This window comes from Scomber japonicus, chromosome 15 (genome assembly GCF_027409825.1).
Source record: "Scomber japonicus isolate fScoJap1 chromosome 15, fScoJap1.pri, whole genome shotgun sequence".
Lineage (NCBI taxonomy): Eukaryota > Metazoa > Chordata > Actinopteri > Scombriformes > Scombridae > Scomber > Scomber japonicus.
The window spans coordinates 8,135,112-8,151,660 of NC_070592.1; the positions used below are offsets into that span (position 1 = coordinate 8,135,112).

General features: G+C 39.9%; 1 protein-coding gene across 3 annotated transcripts in view; it reads right to left on the minus strand.

Moving 5' to 3' along the window:
* The window catches only part of macf1a (microtubule actin crosslinking factor 1a), a 265,237-nt gene extending 254,790 nt beyond the window's left edge, over nucleotides 1–10,447 (minus strand). For 2 of the 3 annotated variants that reach the window (XM_053334386.1, XM_053334385.1), the window contains exon 1: nucleotides 10,157–10,447. The gene's annotated coding sequence lies outside the window, so the exon portion shown is untranslated. The remainder of the gene's footprint in view (nucleotides 1–10,156) is intronic. The other variant, XM_053334390.1, reaches the window with a different exon arrangement.
* Nucleotides 10,448–16,549: the final 6,102 nt, after the last annotated feature.

A 16,549-nucleotide genomic window follows, 5' to 3' on the forward strand; every position in this document is an offset into this window, starting at 1 on the left:
TTATATAACATAAGTTTAGAGAGCTTGCTAATTGATATTCAAAGTTTAGGAAAATCGATGTAAACTCATAGCTGTGTGGGAGACAGGAAATATACACAAAGATTCTGCAGCCTTGCAGCAGCTCCGAGATCCTGCAGACACAGTGCTGCTTTGAGCTATCCGCTGTTTATGAGATAATATTCACCATGTTTATCAGGTCAGTTTTCTTGTTAGCATGCCTTTAGTTTTGCAAGTATTTGATCTGAACTGAGGATGATGCTAGATGAAAAGTTAAAGTATCACAAGTTGTTAACCCTCCTGTTGTCCTCGAGTACGGAAGGAAGGGAGGAAGAAGGAAGGCAGAAGGAAGTAAGGAAGAAGGAAGGAAAGGAGGGAGAGAGGAAGGAAGAAGGAAGGAAAGGAGGGAGGGAGGAAAAACGGAAGGAGGGAGGGAGGAAGGTAGGGGGAGGAAAGAAAGAGAGAAGGAGGGAGGAAGGAAGGAAAGAAGGAGGGAGGGAGGGAGGAAGGAAGGACAGAAGGAAGGAAGGAAGGAAGGAAGGAAGGAAGGAAGGAACAACCGAAGGAAGGAAGAAATGGGGTTGGAGGAAGGAAAGGAAGGAAGGAAGAGAAGAAGGAGGGAGGGAGGAAGGACAGAAGGAAGGAAGGAAGAGAGGAAAGAAGGAAGCGTCAAAAAAGGGACGGGGGGAGGATGACACAAACGTTAATAGTCATTCTGATGGAGATATGAACCAATATATCAAATTAAAAGGCAGGTAATCCGATAGTTGGTTAATCCTTAAGGAGGTGCTAGATGAAAAGTTGAGGTATCACTAAAGTCAGTAGGATATATCATCTAGGAAGCATGAATGACAAAATGTAATACCAGTCCATCCAGGTGTTGTTGTATCTCTGGAGCCACGTCAACACTGTGACTAAAAATCTGATGATCTCAGCATAAAAATCAAAAATGGTCAGCCACAGAGAGCCAAAACTTGCAAAACACTAAGATATAAAACCTACTTGATATTCTCTATCATGATTGACCTAATTCAAAACAGGTTCAAAAAAAAGTAAAATCCCATTTCAGCATCCAAACTGCAGGAGTTACCGCTCTCCTTGCTTCACTTTTATCTTCACAGTCTTCACATTAAAACAAGGGGGAGACCCTCTCTGATGTAGCAGCTCCAGGTAACTACATGATTTTGCCAACTCAGCCAGCTGAGATTCAAATAAGTATCTCAATAGTATTCAAATAGTGTCTTAACCCTCCTGTTGTCCTTGAGTCAAGGAAGGAAGGAAAGGAGGGAAGGAAGGAGAGAGAAAGGAAGAAGGACGGAAAGGAGGAAGGAAGGAGAGAGGAAAGAAGAAGGACGGAAAGGAGGAAGGAAGGAAGGGAGGAAGAAGGAAAGAAAGGAGGGAGGGAGGGAGGGAGGAAGGTAGGAAGGAAGGAGAGAAGGAAGGAAGGGAGGAAAGGAAATAAGGAAGGGAGGAAGGAAATGAAGGAAGGAAGGAAGGAGGGAGGGAGGGAAGGGGAAGAGGAAGGAAGGAAAGAAGGACAGAGGGAAGAAGGAAGGGGGAGGAAAGAAAGAGAGAAGGAAGGAAAGAAGGAGGGAGGGAGGAAGGAAGGAAGGACAGAAGGAAGGAAGAAAAGGGGATGGAGGGAGGGAAGAAGGAAGGGAGGAAAGAGAGAGGGAGGGAGGAAAGAAAGAAGGAGGAAGGGAGGAAAGAAGGAACAGTAAAAACAGACAAAAGAAAGTCAAAGGTCAAAGGTCAAAGGTTGTGAGAAAGGTTGCATGAGGTCTGAAATGACAACAGAAGCACATGGATCACTCAGGCTCATAACATAGTAAAAATATGTTTGAGTATCCAGACTGGATGTCAAAGTCATCAAAAAAACATCCTCAGAGGTTTGTATTACAACTTTTTTCATAAAGTGGAAACAATTTCGAGAATCTTTTGTTGAATATTCACCAAATATTTATCTGTGTGTCACAATGAATCCAGTTACCAGTAAAAACAGTTACTTCAACTTCTGAGAATCTCCTCTCAGGAAGCAGATGAAGTGTGTTTGAACTGACTCACTAACTTCTGCTGGCTGCCAAAGAAAACCCAACAGCACTTCTGTCTTTATCTCCCCTCGAGGCTACAGCAGACTAAACTATAGATCGACCTGAGCGGTGGTCACAGGGTGGGAATGTTTCTGTGTCCAATGTTTGAGTCCAACACAACGGCAGGGATTTCCATCTGGGTTAGTGCTGCCAAAAATCCTCCTCCTCCTCCTCCTCCTCCTCTTCCTCCTCCTCCTCCCACTGCAGGCCCCTGGCTAGACCGCTGGCAAAGTCCCACTTCCTGAATCCCCGTCTCCACAGCAACGCTTCTAGGAAGAGGTTAAAACCTTCCCAGAATCCTGTGCGGCTCTCCTGTGTGTACGGTTGGGTGTTTCAGTGTGTCGGTCCTTGTGGTTGTGTTTCTGTATGTGTGTATAAGTCAGTTTCCCTGCTGTTTGCTGACAGTGAGTCAGTGCCACTGCAACTAGCGGTTTTATAAATAGGGCCTGAATGGAAGCTGTAAAGCCACACAGCGTATCATTACAGCTCTGTGAGGGGAAAATTAGACATCTGAAGGAATACACAAAAAAAAAAAAAAAACATTGGAGAAGGAGTGTGAGACAGAGTGAGGTCACTTCCGCTCACTTGTTTGAAACCTTTGAAAATGCACTTCTCCTTACAGTCACACTTCATGAATCATCATGCTCTTAACAGGTTTTTTATATATTGGTATTTTATTGATTCTTTTAATGGTCTTTTTTTTAATCTTGTTTTACTTTTCAAATCCTGATCAGTTAGCCTTTGTGAGCACCTGCCCATGTCTGCTTTTGTGGTGTTTTAACTGCCTACTGTCACTGAAATCTACCTTCGGGTATTAATAAAGTTACCTTGACCTCGACCTTCACCTCAGTTTTATATCAGGGCTGCAAATATTAAAAACTGAAAAATGCACGTTTTTTTAATTTTTTTTATAGTGCAATTGGACATCTTTAAATTACTTGTTTTGTCAGGCAAACAGTACTTAATTAAGTGTACTATCATAGTGTGTGTTTATATACGTGCAAGTATGTGATTATGATTTGCTGATGTAAGCACCTTATACCGGCTTTGAGAAGCCTGGATATGCTATTAGAGTACACCAGGATACAGTTGCATGGAAACACCTAATCCAAGTTTTTGAAGAGTCTTTGTTGGTCCAGAATATAGCGACTGAGATGGTGAGAAATCAAGAAACAGCTGGACACAGATGATTAGACATCTAGATACTGTTTGAATCAGGGATATGTGTTATGGTTTCTCATATTTCACAGTCTAGACGCAAATAAAAGTAGATTCTGGTCATTTTTGATTGACAAAATTACTTAAACAATTAATCCATTATCAGAATTGTTGCTAATTGATTTTCCATCCATCCACTAATTGACTAATTGTAATGCTCAATCAAACTATAATTATTTTTTAATCATTTAATTAGACTTATGTCTTTCATAGCCTTGTCCGGATTTCAGCCCATTTAACTGTTAATAAGTGTCAATATTTTCATTTTCAATTAACCTTTTGTTCATTTCTAAATGAATTATTTAATCTGTATTATGTCACATTACATTTCCCCAATTTTTGTCCGACAGTAAAGCACTTTGAGATATCCAGTTTGCATTAAGCAGTCTGAAGCAGCAAATACTCAGATTTGAAAAGTTAGAATCAGCAATTGCAGGATAAATGATTTATTATGAAATTTGTTGTTAAATACTTTTTATGTCAACTAAGACTTATTATTCAACTCTTTGACTTAATATTCAGCACACAAAAATGAATTTATACTGTATGCAAACCACACACACACACACACACACACACACACACACACACACACACACACACACACACACACACACACACACACACACACACACACAGTCAAACATCCATGCAGAGATCTTGGCTGCTGCCTCTTCCTGTGACAGCGTGCAGTGGCTGAATCAAACCATGCAGGGATGCTGGATGTTTGACTGGCCTGATTTATGACTCACAAGCAGAGTTTGAGTTCACACTGTCTGTTCCCACAGCTCGGCCTGGGAGGAGACGAGTGTGAGGAGAATAGACCCAGTGACATGAAACAGAAAGAACGAGATCTTTGACAAAGATGTAGCGGTAACGGTTAGAAATCCATCCAAGCAACAGATTAAGAGAGAGAGTGAGAGTGAAAAAAAAACCAAAACAAAAAGAGAGTCAGGAGAGAGACGGAGAAAAGAGAAAAACAGACATTTGCAGAGTAACGGCCGTAACTGCCAGTGCATGTCTTTGTGTCATCCCAGAGCAGCATTCCTGCACTCCAGCAGCCGCTGATGGGACTTTCACCGTCATTCAAGCTCAACGGACAAACATAATACTCAGTTCTACCTCTCAGACTCCAGGGAGCTACACCTGAGCACAAAACACATCTAATCCACAGAGGTGCAGAGAGTGGTGTTAAAACCAAAAGCTGTGACCCGGCCTTCGGATTCTGTGACGGCAATAAGAAACAATTAGACTAACTGATCCTTTAGAGAGGTCTGGTTTTAAAAGAAGTGATATACTATTAGCAGCCAGTTTCTATTATTACAGGTATGAAGATTTGTGATGATATGAATACTAATGACGCACCATTTTTGGTAAGCAGACAATGTCACAAACCTTTCCATTGCTATTAAACAGTGTTGTGGTTAACGCATTACAAAGTTATTGTAATTTTCAAAAAGGTAATCTGTTATTTTTTAACCAACTACTCCTGTGACTTTTGCCACAAGAATAGAAAATCCACCACAAATTCACACCATTTACACTACTTTTTTGGCTACATGCTCCGGTTATATCACTGTGTGTGTACGGCAGCTCAGCCAGCAAGATGGGACAGCATTGATTTCATTGAGAAATATTCACATTATTTTGATTTTATGGGAGGAAATAAGAGCAAGAACATTACAGTGACAAGTAAGTTGTGCCCGAGTAACAAGACCCTGTTGCCCTGTTGATATATGGATGTGTTTGAAAAGTCTATGTAGTTTTATAACTTGTACAGTATGTATGTTTTAGAAGACACTTTAATACAATAAACAGCTGTAAATGGGACATTGTGTCGATTATTCCTGCTATTAGTGTAAAGATTTACAGATTATGGGCCAAACTTGGCTGTTGGATGATAGTTGTATATTTAAAGGAAGTCTTGACTAAAACAACATGCCTGAGGAATTACGACAGGGTTTTCACTTTCCGTAGCTACTTACTTTTTAATGGAAGTAACTTTGTAATGTAACGTTCCCCAACACTGCTACTAAAGCTGAAATCTATAATCAGGTCACATACATTTTATGGATCACAGACATTGTATTGCAACACCTGCCAGCCATCATCCTCCGACTATAAAAGGAATAGTTCAATATTTTGGGGGAATAAACGTATTTGCTTTAAGGAGGACATGATTAGCCTAGCTTAGCATGAAGCCTGGAAACATGGGGGAAAAACAGCTAGCTTGGCTCACTCTAAAGTTGAACAAATACAACTTCCAACACATCTAAAGCTCATTAACTAACACTGCATCTCAGTTTTTAATCCAACCACAAACAGAAAAGACTACTCAGACTTCATCTCCACGTCTTGTTAAGCTACTACAAACTGTTTCAGCGTGTAACTCTCCATAAACCACAATTTTCCTTTTGGAATTTTTCTTTTCATTTCTGTGTACGCATTAAACAAAGAAGATATCTGTTCAGCCTCGGAGCTGGCAGGCATGCTTTTCAACTGACAGAGCCAGTATAGCTGTTTCCAGTCTCTGAGTTAAGCTAAACTAATAGCTGGCTGTTGCTTCATATTAACAGTGTTATCCATCATCTCTTTTAATTATCCGCAAGAAAGTCCATATAAACATATTTCCCAAAATGTCGTACTGTCCCTTTAACTTGATTATTCAACATTAGTTTATGCCTAATGTTTCTCGTAATCTTGCCTGGGTCACATTTCTTTATCTTGTATTGTTAAATCACAGACACTATACAGGTTTTGAACCTTTTAACCTTTTTGATTCAGGGATCTAATTCAGGGGCGTCAAACTCATTTTCAATCAAGGGCCACATACGGCCCAATATGATCTCATGTGGGCTGGATCATTAAAAAGATGGAAGGAAGGAACAAAAAGAAGACAGGAAGGAAGGAAGGAAGGAAGGAAGGACGGACAGATAGAAGGAAGGACAGAATGAAGGAAGAAAAGGAGGAAGGAAAGACGGAAGGAAGGAAGGAAGGAAGGAAAAGAACACAGGAAGGGAAGTGGGCCGGATTGGACTCCTCGGCGGGCCGCATGTTTGACACCCCTGATCTAATTCACACATCCAGAAGTTACGGAACAACATTATAATTAATTTTGGTGTCTTGTTTCTGGTCACCTGGTGAATGTAACGTCTTATATCAGCTCTGTTTTTGGTCCACATGAACTGAGGGAAGTATTTGTCTTTTTAGATGCTAAACTCTCGACTATGTTCAACATCTAGTTGCTGCTTGTGTGTATTCGTGTATTTTTTGTTGTTGTTGTCTTTTTAGCGGAAACAGCTGCCTGCTTGCGGACCTAAAACATAACTGACGAGAGCAATGAGCCTGAACCAAAACAGTACAGGAAAAAAACCAAGTACATAAAACCAAAACCATTTACTGAATAAATGTTTAAAAAGGAGAACCGAAGAGTTACGGTAAGTAATAATTCTCTGACCTCATTCGCATACAAGTAGAAATGTGATCCATTGTTGATATAAATATATAAATTAAAGCCGCTTTAAGCACAGTTGTTACATAAGATATTAAAAAATATATTCTTTATATAATCGGGAAGTCACATTGAGAGCGAGATCTCATTTGCAAGTGAGACTTGAGAGAATAAAATACAATAAGATACAAATCATCATCACCATCATCATCATTATCATCGTTATAATGATTATTATAATGGTAATGACATAACAATGCAACTAAACAGCAATAAAAGAGCAAAGATTTAAATATGCAATCTCATCAGCGTGACAAGTTATAAATAAATACATTATAAAATATGCATATTCTTAGTGGAAGTATAAAAAGCATATTATCAGGGCACAAAATTAGCAGCAGTCATGAGCCAAATGCTGGCAAAAGATATAAGTGGCTCTTAGTTTAGCTTCATTCACCAGCCAAAAAAACAAACAATAGAGATTTACTCAGTGGCTGGTAAAGATTTGAGCAATCACTCGCCATTTGGCAGGTGGACAAATCAGTTCATTTACACTCTGCATATTATTATCCTCTATCGATATCAGTGTGTCAAGTTTCAGTGTCCTCTGTAAATTATTACACACAAACAGTGTCATTAAAAGTGCAGATAGTGAGTTCAGTATGTCCTTCCCTTATAACGCAGCTCCGAGCCATGATGAGTAACACACTACTGACTGAGTGAATAAATTAATGGCTAGACTCAGCACTCCCCTCTCTCTCCCCCCCCCCCCCACACACACACACATCTACATACATCCACACACACAGAGAGACACATGCACAGACTGTATGAACACACCCGGAGACAAACCGGTTCACCCATAATACTCATTACTCAGCAAGATTGAACAGAGAGTGAAACTTAATTAAAGTGAGAGTGAAAGAAGAAGAGCAACGCTGGAGGCAAAGCGAAAGTGAATAAAGGAGATAGACTGAGAAAAAGGTATGTGTGTGTAAGGGTTAACAAGTGACGAAGGACGAAGGACGAGATAACAGTGAAGAACAAGAGGAGTGGACAGCCAGAAAGGAAGTCAATGGTGATGCTTTTATTAGAGAAATATCATCATGTGTCATCTTGGACACACATAGTGATCAATATTTACAGCTTGGAGACATCAAGACAACAATGTGGAAATCTCTCTCTCTCTCTCTCTCTCTCTCTCTCTCTCTCTCTCTCTCTCTCTCTCTCTCTCTCTTTCTACCTCTCTCTCTCTCTCTCTCTCTGTTTTTCCTTCTTATTCTTTCACTCATGATAAGATGCTGTGTGCATACCAAACAGCTGCAGGGAGAGTAAACCCACTCCGAGGCTGTTGGCGAGACGGAGAGGCAGACAGACAGACAGAGAGAGAGAGAGAGAGAGAGAGAGAGAGAGAGAGAGGGAGAGAGGATAGAGGTGGCAATTCAGCATTTCACAAAGGAAATAGAGATGATTGCACATAATGAAGATAATGCCGACATGATTTATGTAATTACAAATCAAGAGAAGAGTATTTGACAGTTTTAATAATCAATTTGAGTCATCTATGAAGCAAAAATAGCCAATCATTTGGTGGCTCCACCTTCTCAAACAGGCAGATTTGCAGTTTTTCACAGTTTTGAATAACTGGTAATTAAATATTTTGGTTGTTTTGACAGAAAAATGCTATTTGTGCTCATAATTACACGTATCTACAGTCTAAGCAGTTAATTAATAAACCTAAAAAAAAAAAAAATCACCAATGACAACTATGATTAGTCACAGCTCTCCATGTCAACAAAAGAGGAGACCTTCACTGTAATCATGATTGTTTGTGTGTTTCTGATTCAATTAACGAAAAAAGAACTCAGATTCAAAGATCATGATGCCACTTTTACAAAACAGGACTTGTGATTTAATTAAAACACACACACATAGGTCACCTAGCAACAGTGCGCCCCCTCTTTTACCCCCGATAGCATCAGAGATATATTGGTGCATATTGGTGCTTCCCACCTCTGTAACTACAGTAGTAAGGGGGTGTGTCTACGGACAGTGCAGGGGGGTAGAAAATGCTCTGCAGAAGTGAAATGTAGTGTTGTGAAAAAGGCGGTTTATGGCTCATATTAGATGGAGTTGATGGGGATAGTAAGCCTGCTAGATGAGGGTTCAACATAAGGCTGGAGGGAGAGTTTGGCCATCTGGTATAAAGCAGCAGGAGGGGAGCCCTGAATCTTTCTCTCCCTCTCTCCCTCTCTCCCTCTCTCTCTCTTTCCCTCTTTCTGTCTGCACCTTGCATAATATAGCTGAGGTTTTCCAGACAGACAGACAGCCTGCAGTGATGGAGCCCACTGGGATCCATATATATATACACACAGCAGGTGGAAGTGATGATGGAGGGGTCTCTACTGTGGATGTAATTGGCTGCAGGGATTGCATAGATCGATAAAGACACTCTCCAAGGGGTGTGTGTGTATATGTGTGTGTGAAATGAAATAGAGACATAACTGCAAGTGCATGCGTGTATGTCATTTTTGCACGCATTCCTCGCTTTCCCCCTTTCTCTCTTTGAATGCAAAGAGGAGGGGGAATGTGTTTGCATGAATGGACATCAGACATGGAGACCCAAAACGCGTTGTGCATGCAGGCAGGCAGGCAGGCAGGCTGCAGGAGCAGACTGGAAAGCACGGGGCTCTTTGTCCACAACACCGCCCTGCTTGGAGGCATAACACCAACTAATTACATTTATCCATTTTGTGAGTGCTGACGAAATGCAGCCTGTAGAGTGTATGTATACTGCTGCTGAGTCTCTCATTAGTGGGGAAGAACCTCGGCAAGCCTTCTCACGACCCAGAAACCCTCTCTGACTGACTGTCCGCTGGTTTATTTCCAGCCCAGCCCTCCCGCACACAAATCACGAGCAGTGTGGTTAGAAATGTGGGACGTTTTTGTTTTATTTTATTGCAATAACACACTGTGAGAGATTGAGATAATCATAGTGAAACCCACATGCAGGATATGTCTTTTGTTAATGAATGTCAGTCAATGTAGAGCCACGATCAACACGTTATTGATAAGGCAGAGAAGAGAAGGCACTATAAAAGCTCAATTCATCAACCTTTCATTTACTATGGTCACAATTTAGGATTAGGTTGCAACCATGTATAAACATAAGCCTTACATTGGTTTTAAAGTGTGTCTTTTTGGTTAAAGAGACCATACGATCCATTTTCAAGGTGCCTGATGCCATTCCAATAATCCATAATCGTATTGATAATCATTTAGTATCGTCACCTGACTCGACAGGTTTTAATAATACATGTGAGTGATGTTTTAAGAATGCACAGGGTGAGTAAAGAGTTGAAAACCAACCAGCAGGCTGCAGAGCTCCGGAGCCGCTTACCTTCCACCGGGCAGCAGCGGTCCTGCAATCCGAGCACAGAGCGAGGGAGGCCGGGGATGCTGCCCGCCGCTGCTCCCTCTCCTCCTGGTGGTGGAAGGAGCGACGGATGGATGGACGAATGGAGTGGGTGATATCCGCTCCACCGATCGGATTTCTGTGGCCACGCTTCCTCCCCACAAACCAAAAAAAAAGAGAAAGAAGGCAGCTCACAGCCGGGAGATGAGATGAGGCTGGGAAGAACAGCAGGCAACGTGATCCTGAATGGTAATGGCTGTCCTATTCCTCCTCCTTTCCCCCTCTCCTCTTCTCTCTCTCTCTCCTCTCTCTCTCTCTCTCTCTCTCCTCTTGCCTTCAACAACCCCCCACCAGCCCTCCTCTCTCACACACACACACAGAGACAGACACACACACACACACACACACACTCTCTCTCTCTTTCTCTTCAATAGGCAGTTTTCACAGCTCGGACACTTGAGTGCGTAAAGTGTCACGGAAATTGAAATTTCGGCTGCACTCCTGCGTCATCCGTCCGTGGCTCAGCAGCTCCACCAAACCCGAGCCGGGACGCACACACACACACACACTCTCACACTCTCACACACGTCTTTCTCACAGTTTGAAGTGGAAAAGGAAGAGGGGAGGGGAGGGGGATAGGGCGTTCACACTGGCATATTTGTAGCGGCTACTCATTCACATATACTCCAGGATTACATAAAAAAGAAGTAGAGCTGGATCTGATGTGCGCGTTCACATCACACGAGATAGTATTAATCTGGGTTTTCATAATCCCCCCACACATACACACATACACCCTCCTCCTCCTCCTCCCCCTTCTCCAAACAGCTGGAGGAGAGGGAGTAGCTAAAAAAGTAATTGATTACAGCTGGAGAGATGGAGAAGGGGGGGAGCCGCTCCCAATCAGCAGGGAGATGATCTGCTCAGTTTTGGGCTGACGTGCATGTTGAACCAGATCCCAGACTACCAAATATCCACAGAGCTTCTTGTTGTTTACGTTAATACATTTGTTATTTAAGTGTAAATTGTATTATTCCTCCTGTGTTTGACATTTGCACACTCCAAACAGTTGATAGCAGGTTGAATACAGAGGAGAGACACAGGGGTGATTTTAGTGAATTTGGGGACCAGGGCAAAAGTAACATTGGTGCCTCCTTGATCTCCACCTCCACCTGTAGGCTACCTTCTTTATAAAGCTCCTCTGATACATACTTTTTTATTAGTTTTTTTTGTGAAATGTGTTGCATGTAGCGAGTAAAGCCAAAGAAGATTATTTGAGGAGAGTAAAAGCGTTTTTTTGCATCTTTTATCTCGTTATTTGGTTTTACGACCCACAAATTACACTAGCTGGAGCTTCCATGCAAATGTAGCTCAAATTATTCCAGAAAATCAGCAAAATAAAATTCAATCCTCTGCAGTTATACTAATATTTGGAGTTGGGTTGTCGAGATAAATAGCTGGTAGCATTAATTTCCCAGTTGGGGGCCATTGTAGAAATACAAAAACATAATTATGTGTTTCATTTATTACTTTGAGGAGTGTTACAGTTCATTAATCGCTCCACCAAGATCTGATGTGTTTTCATCTCTTCAGTAGACATTTGAGACCCTGATTAAACCTTAACATGCGTCTCAGGCGGTCTGCTTGTGATTGGATCACCCGAGACGCATGTTCATGTCACACGCTTCCTGTATGTCATGATTTATGTGTGAGATATAAGAGTCTTTGCTGCATTTTACTTCTATAAATAAAAATCAAACTATATGTCCAGGTTGGCTACTAGCTGGTGAACATAGACTTAAATTTGACCTTCTGTAGGTGGTGGAGACCAAAGCAGAGCTAAAAAAGACTCAAAACTGGACTTTTGATCTGTCACAGAAAGAAAAGCACAGGTGTAAATAATAAAAATGAAGGATGGCTGACTTTCATTTATCTGCTTTACTTACTTTCACTCTCCTGGTGCTGTACATACTGACTCTCTGTCACGCTGTCATGACTTACTGGGACACCATCTGTAATGTTAGCAGTAACATCTGTGCTTTCCCTGCTACCATAAGTCAAAATGTCTGTTGTGAAGAAGACCTGCTGGACCTGGTCGGCTCGATGTGGAAACAGGCAACAAAATATGTATAATGTTGTTATGCCCATTGGACCATAATGTAGTTTCTTTATATAGTTTTTTAATTTTTTTAAATCATAAAACTAAAGAATAAAGCCTCTCTGCTCTCTGAAAGCTTCATTGAGGATAAATCCTGTTTATCTGTGACTGATGAGGTCGTTATGAATGATTTGTGGTTCAGTATAGTTTGGTATAGAGGCTAATTATGTGAGGAAATACTCAGAATATGAGAATATGAACAGTATGTGTAGGTCAATACAGCGTTAAACATTTCCATCTTCAGTGGTGTTTTACTGCTTTTATAACATGTAAGATGATTTAATAGAGCCCATATCTGCCGTATTAATCTGTTCTTTTCATACAATTTCACACAGGATTTGTATTATGAAGAGAAATATAATTTAACGATATAACGATTTACTGACATACTGAAGTGGAACTGTATTTATCATTTATACTTTTTTATATTAGGAGTTAATAACCATGACTGTGTGAAGCTTCCTTTTATTTGAACCCATCTGGAAATGTGTTTAACCTTCCTGTCGTCCTCCCGGGTCAAATTGACCCAGTCTGTTTTGACTGTTCATTCTTTCCTCCCTTCCTTCCTTCCTTCTTTCCTTCCCTCCTTCTTTCCTCACTTCCTCTGTCCTTTTTTTCCTTCCTTCGTCCCTCCTTTCCTTCATTCTTCCTCCCTTCCTTCCTCCTTTCCTTCCTTCCTCCCTTCTTTCCTTCCTTCTTCTTCCTTCCTTCCCTTTTCCTCATTTCCTTCCTCCTTTCCATCCTTCTTCCTCCCTGCCTTCCTTCTTTCCTTCCTTCTTATTCCTCCTTTCCTCCCTTGCTTCCTCTTTTCCTCCCTTCTTCCTCCCTTGCTTCCTCCTTTCCTCCCTTCTGCCTTCCTTCCTTCCGTGACTCGAGGACAACAGGAGGGTTAAAGATCATTATTAGCTTAGGAGTTTAAAAATGAAGTATATAAAATATTTCACTATCAAGTTAGAGCAGACGATGAATCTAGTATGTGTGCAGCAGCTTCTTCCACTACAGAGAGGGTTTTTCATTTGTCTGCATTATTAAGGCATTAAGTAGCTTTTATTCTTCATTTATCTAACATCAAAAGACAATAAATGAGCTTCAGCTTCATGTGACATTACGGAGCAGGAAGTCAGGGTCTGATTGGAGGAGAGATGGTTATCACAATAAGTCTGTTAAATGAAAAAAAAGGCTCCTGTATTAGTTGATGATGATGATGATGATGTCTGTCTTTTGAGAGCTTGTCTGGCACTCAGATTGATAAGGCGACAGGGTCAAACGGGTATCACTGGTGGAAAAGCTGTGTGGGGGATGTGATGGTGGTGGTGGTGGTCATCGGTGTCTGGGCTCTGCTGCAGGATAATCCCGAGTCTCTCTCTCTCTCTCTCTCTCTCTCTCTCTCTCTCTCTCTCTCTCTCTCTCTCTCTCTCTCTCTCTCTCTCTCTCTCTCTCTCTCTTCTCTCTCTCTCTCTCTCTCTCTCTCTCTCTCTCTCTCTCTCTCTCTCTCTCTCTCTCTCTCTCTCTCTCTCTCTCTCTCTCTCTCTCTCTCTCTCTCTCTCTCTCTCTCTCTCTCTCTCTCTCTCACAGTAGCCTACAGCAGGATTATCTGTGCTGCTGCTGCTTTACTCAAAGAGCAGCTAATGGTTTGACCCGGCCACATGAACTTGTAGGTTACCGTGACGATAAACTAAGGGGGTGAAGTTCACTTTACTATCACTGCTCATTGTTTTGTGATCAGTTAATTATTGAACAACATTGTATTGACTATCCTTCACTTCAGTATGAAAAGCTACAGGTCCTGACTTGTCTGAGTTGGTCTGTGATTGTGAGATTTTTGTCTGGTAAAATAACCAAATTGAAAAAGAAAAAAAAAAAAAAAAAAGGTTGCGAACCCAGACCAGACGAAACTTAATTTGGCCAATTGAAACCTTGTGATAATGCGAGTCATAGATCGACAGTAGGTAATGTGTAATGTGAAGCAATGCAGCCATAATTATCTGTAATTTACAATTGAATAAAAACCAATTTAGATTTGAAGAGGACGACAACGAGACGACCGCCTTCAGACACAAATTTCATTCTTCACATGGAAAAACTTTACTCATTGACACATCAGACTAAACAGACACAGAGTCAAATACCTCAGTGTTTAGTTTAATGGGTCAGATTTTATGATGTGACATTTAAAGATTGTGGAAATAGTGCCGAGGGCCGCGTGTCTGTTTCTGTCAATGTCAAAACATCTTTCACTTTCATCTCAGACTGACATTAACAGTTTGGGGCATTTAGTACTTTTATGATTTGAGCTTCACTTATTAAAAAGAGAAGCCTTCGACAGGGGGGAGAGATCATTCTGTTATACAATGAATGCATAATCAGTTTAGTTTTTAATTTGTTTAAGTCTTCTAGGTTTATTTCTTACACACTTGACAGTTTTATGTCATAAGCAAGATTTTACAATAATGAATATTTTAGAGTCCAAATAAGAAAATTTAAGATTTGCCACCTACAATTGCCATTTATGTATTTCTGATAGAGTTTAACTTTTAATATATTAAAATATTTACTTTTTTATGCCTAAGAACAGTCAGATTTATTTAAAAAAATATCAGTGTTAACCTTAAAAAGCTAATGTGTGTAATATACATGTGATTATTAATAAAGGCACCATTCATACTTCATTTTTAAACTGAAATGTATTTGGGAACTTCAACCTGTGGACTCTGAACAAATATTATTAAAATAAACTTTATCCAAATATTATATTTTATGTGTTTTTTGTGTCATTTATGTATTTCTGATAGAGTTGAACTTTTAATGTATTATAATATTTACTTTTTTTGTGCCTAAGAACAGTCAGATTTATTTTTAAAAGTATTAACATGTGTAATATATATGATTATAGAATGTAATCCCTCCCAAATATTGACTTTTTTATGCCTAAAAACAGTCAGATTTATTCTAATAAATATCAGTGTTAACCTTAAAAAGCTAACGTGTGTAATATATGTGTGATTGCAGAATGTAATCCCTCCCAAATTTATATAAATATTAATAATGGCACCATTCATACTTTATTTTTAAACTGAAATGAATTTGGGAACTTCAACCTGCAGACTCTGAACAAATATTATTTAAATAAGTACTGCCACAATACTGTAAAGATTCAATTAAATTAATTTAATGAGGAAAATCTAAATGATTTCCTTATAAAATCTGAGATTACAGAACTTTAAATGACATTATCTGTGGTCTTGGCGCCATCTTGTGGCCGCTCACTGCATCTCTAATCCCATCAGTCAGATAAACTCCGCTTAATTGAATCGAGGATGTCAGAGCATCCATTCATGTGTCTCTCAACAGAGTGGTCCAGCAGCCCCCCTGAGAGTGTTTCTCTCACTAATCACTTTAACAATTGACTAAAATCAGATCAGCAGGTTAAAGAAATGGACTGGAGTTTAACTTCCACTTAAAGCCGAGGAGGACGGATTTAAACGGACTTACAGGCGACCACAGCTGGAGGGACGATACACTGAAGGTATATTAAGTGATATATGTGTTGAGTTGCTGCAGAACGACTGGTTTGATTTATTGGATGGGGCATTTGGGGCATTTGGGGCATTTTGCTTTCTAATCAGACTTATTAATTAATAGTTCAAACCTAGTAATAATAGCTCACATGAAGCTTTATGATAAAACAAATAAAACAGAAAAATACACATATGATGTTTCTATATTATTAGAATGTTACAATTATTAAAATAAACAGGTGTTAAAATATTTGACAATGTTTATAAAGCAGTTTTATATTATTGAGATGTTATTTTTGTTTGAATTTTGGTGTTGCTGATAGTCTTTATGGTTTGAATGTTGTGTAGAGCCTGTTTTAATTATAAATCTAATCTCTGAATGAAAGTATTAAGACCCATAGTATCACCAACTGAGTTTTTAACCACCTTGTGTTTAGTACTGAGATTTGTGCAACTGGTTTATCTGATATAAATGCATCTGAATCTTTAAAAAAATATCAATTAAAATACTTTTATTCTGATTGAACCTGCCAATGAATCATGTTTTTGTCTTTTTGTGAGTAAAAATCACCTTCCTGTTATCCCACCATTATTAATATATTAACTACTTTCCTTTTTTTTTAACATCTGCACATATCTCAGTACACTATAAATAAAAAAGAAGAAGAAGAGAAGAAGACAAAAAGTAAAAGCCTAAAAGAA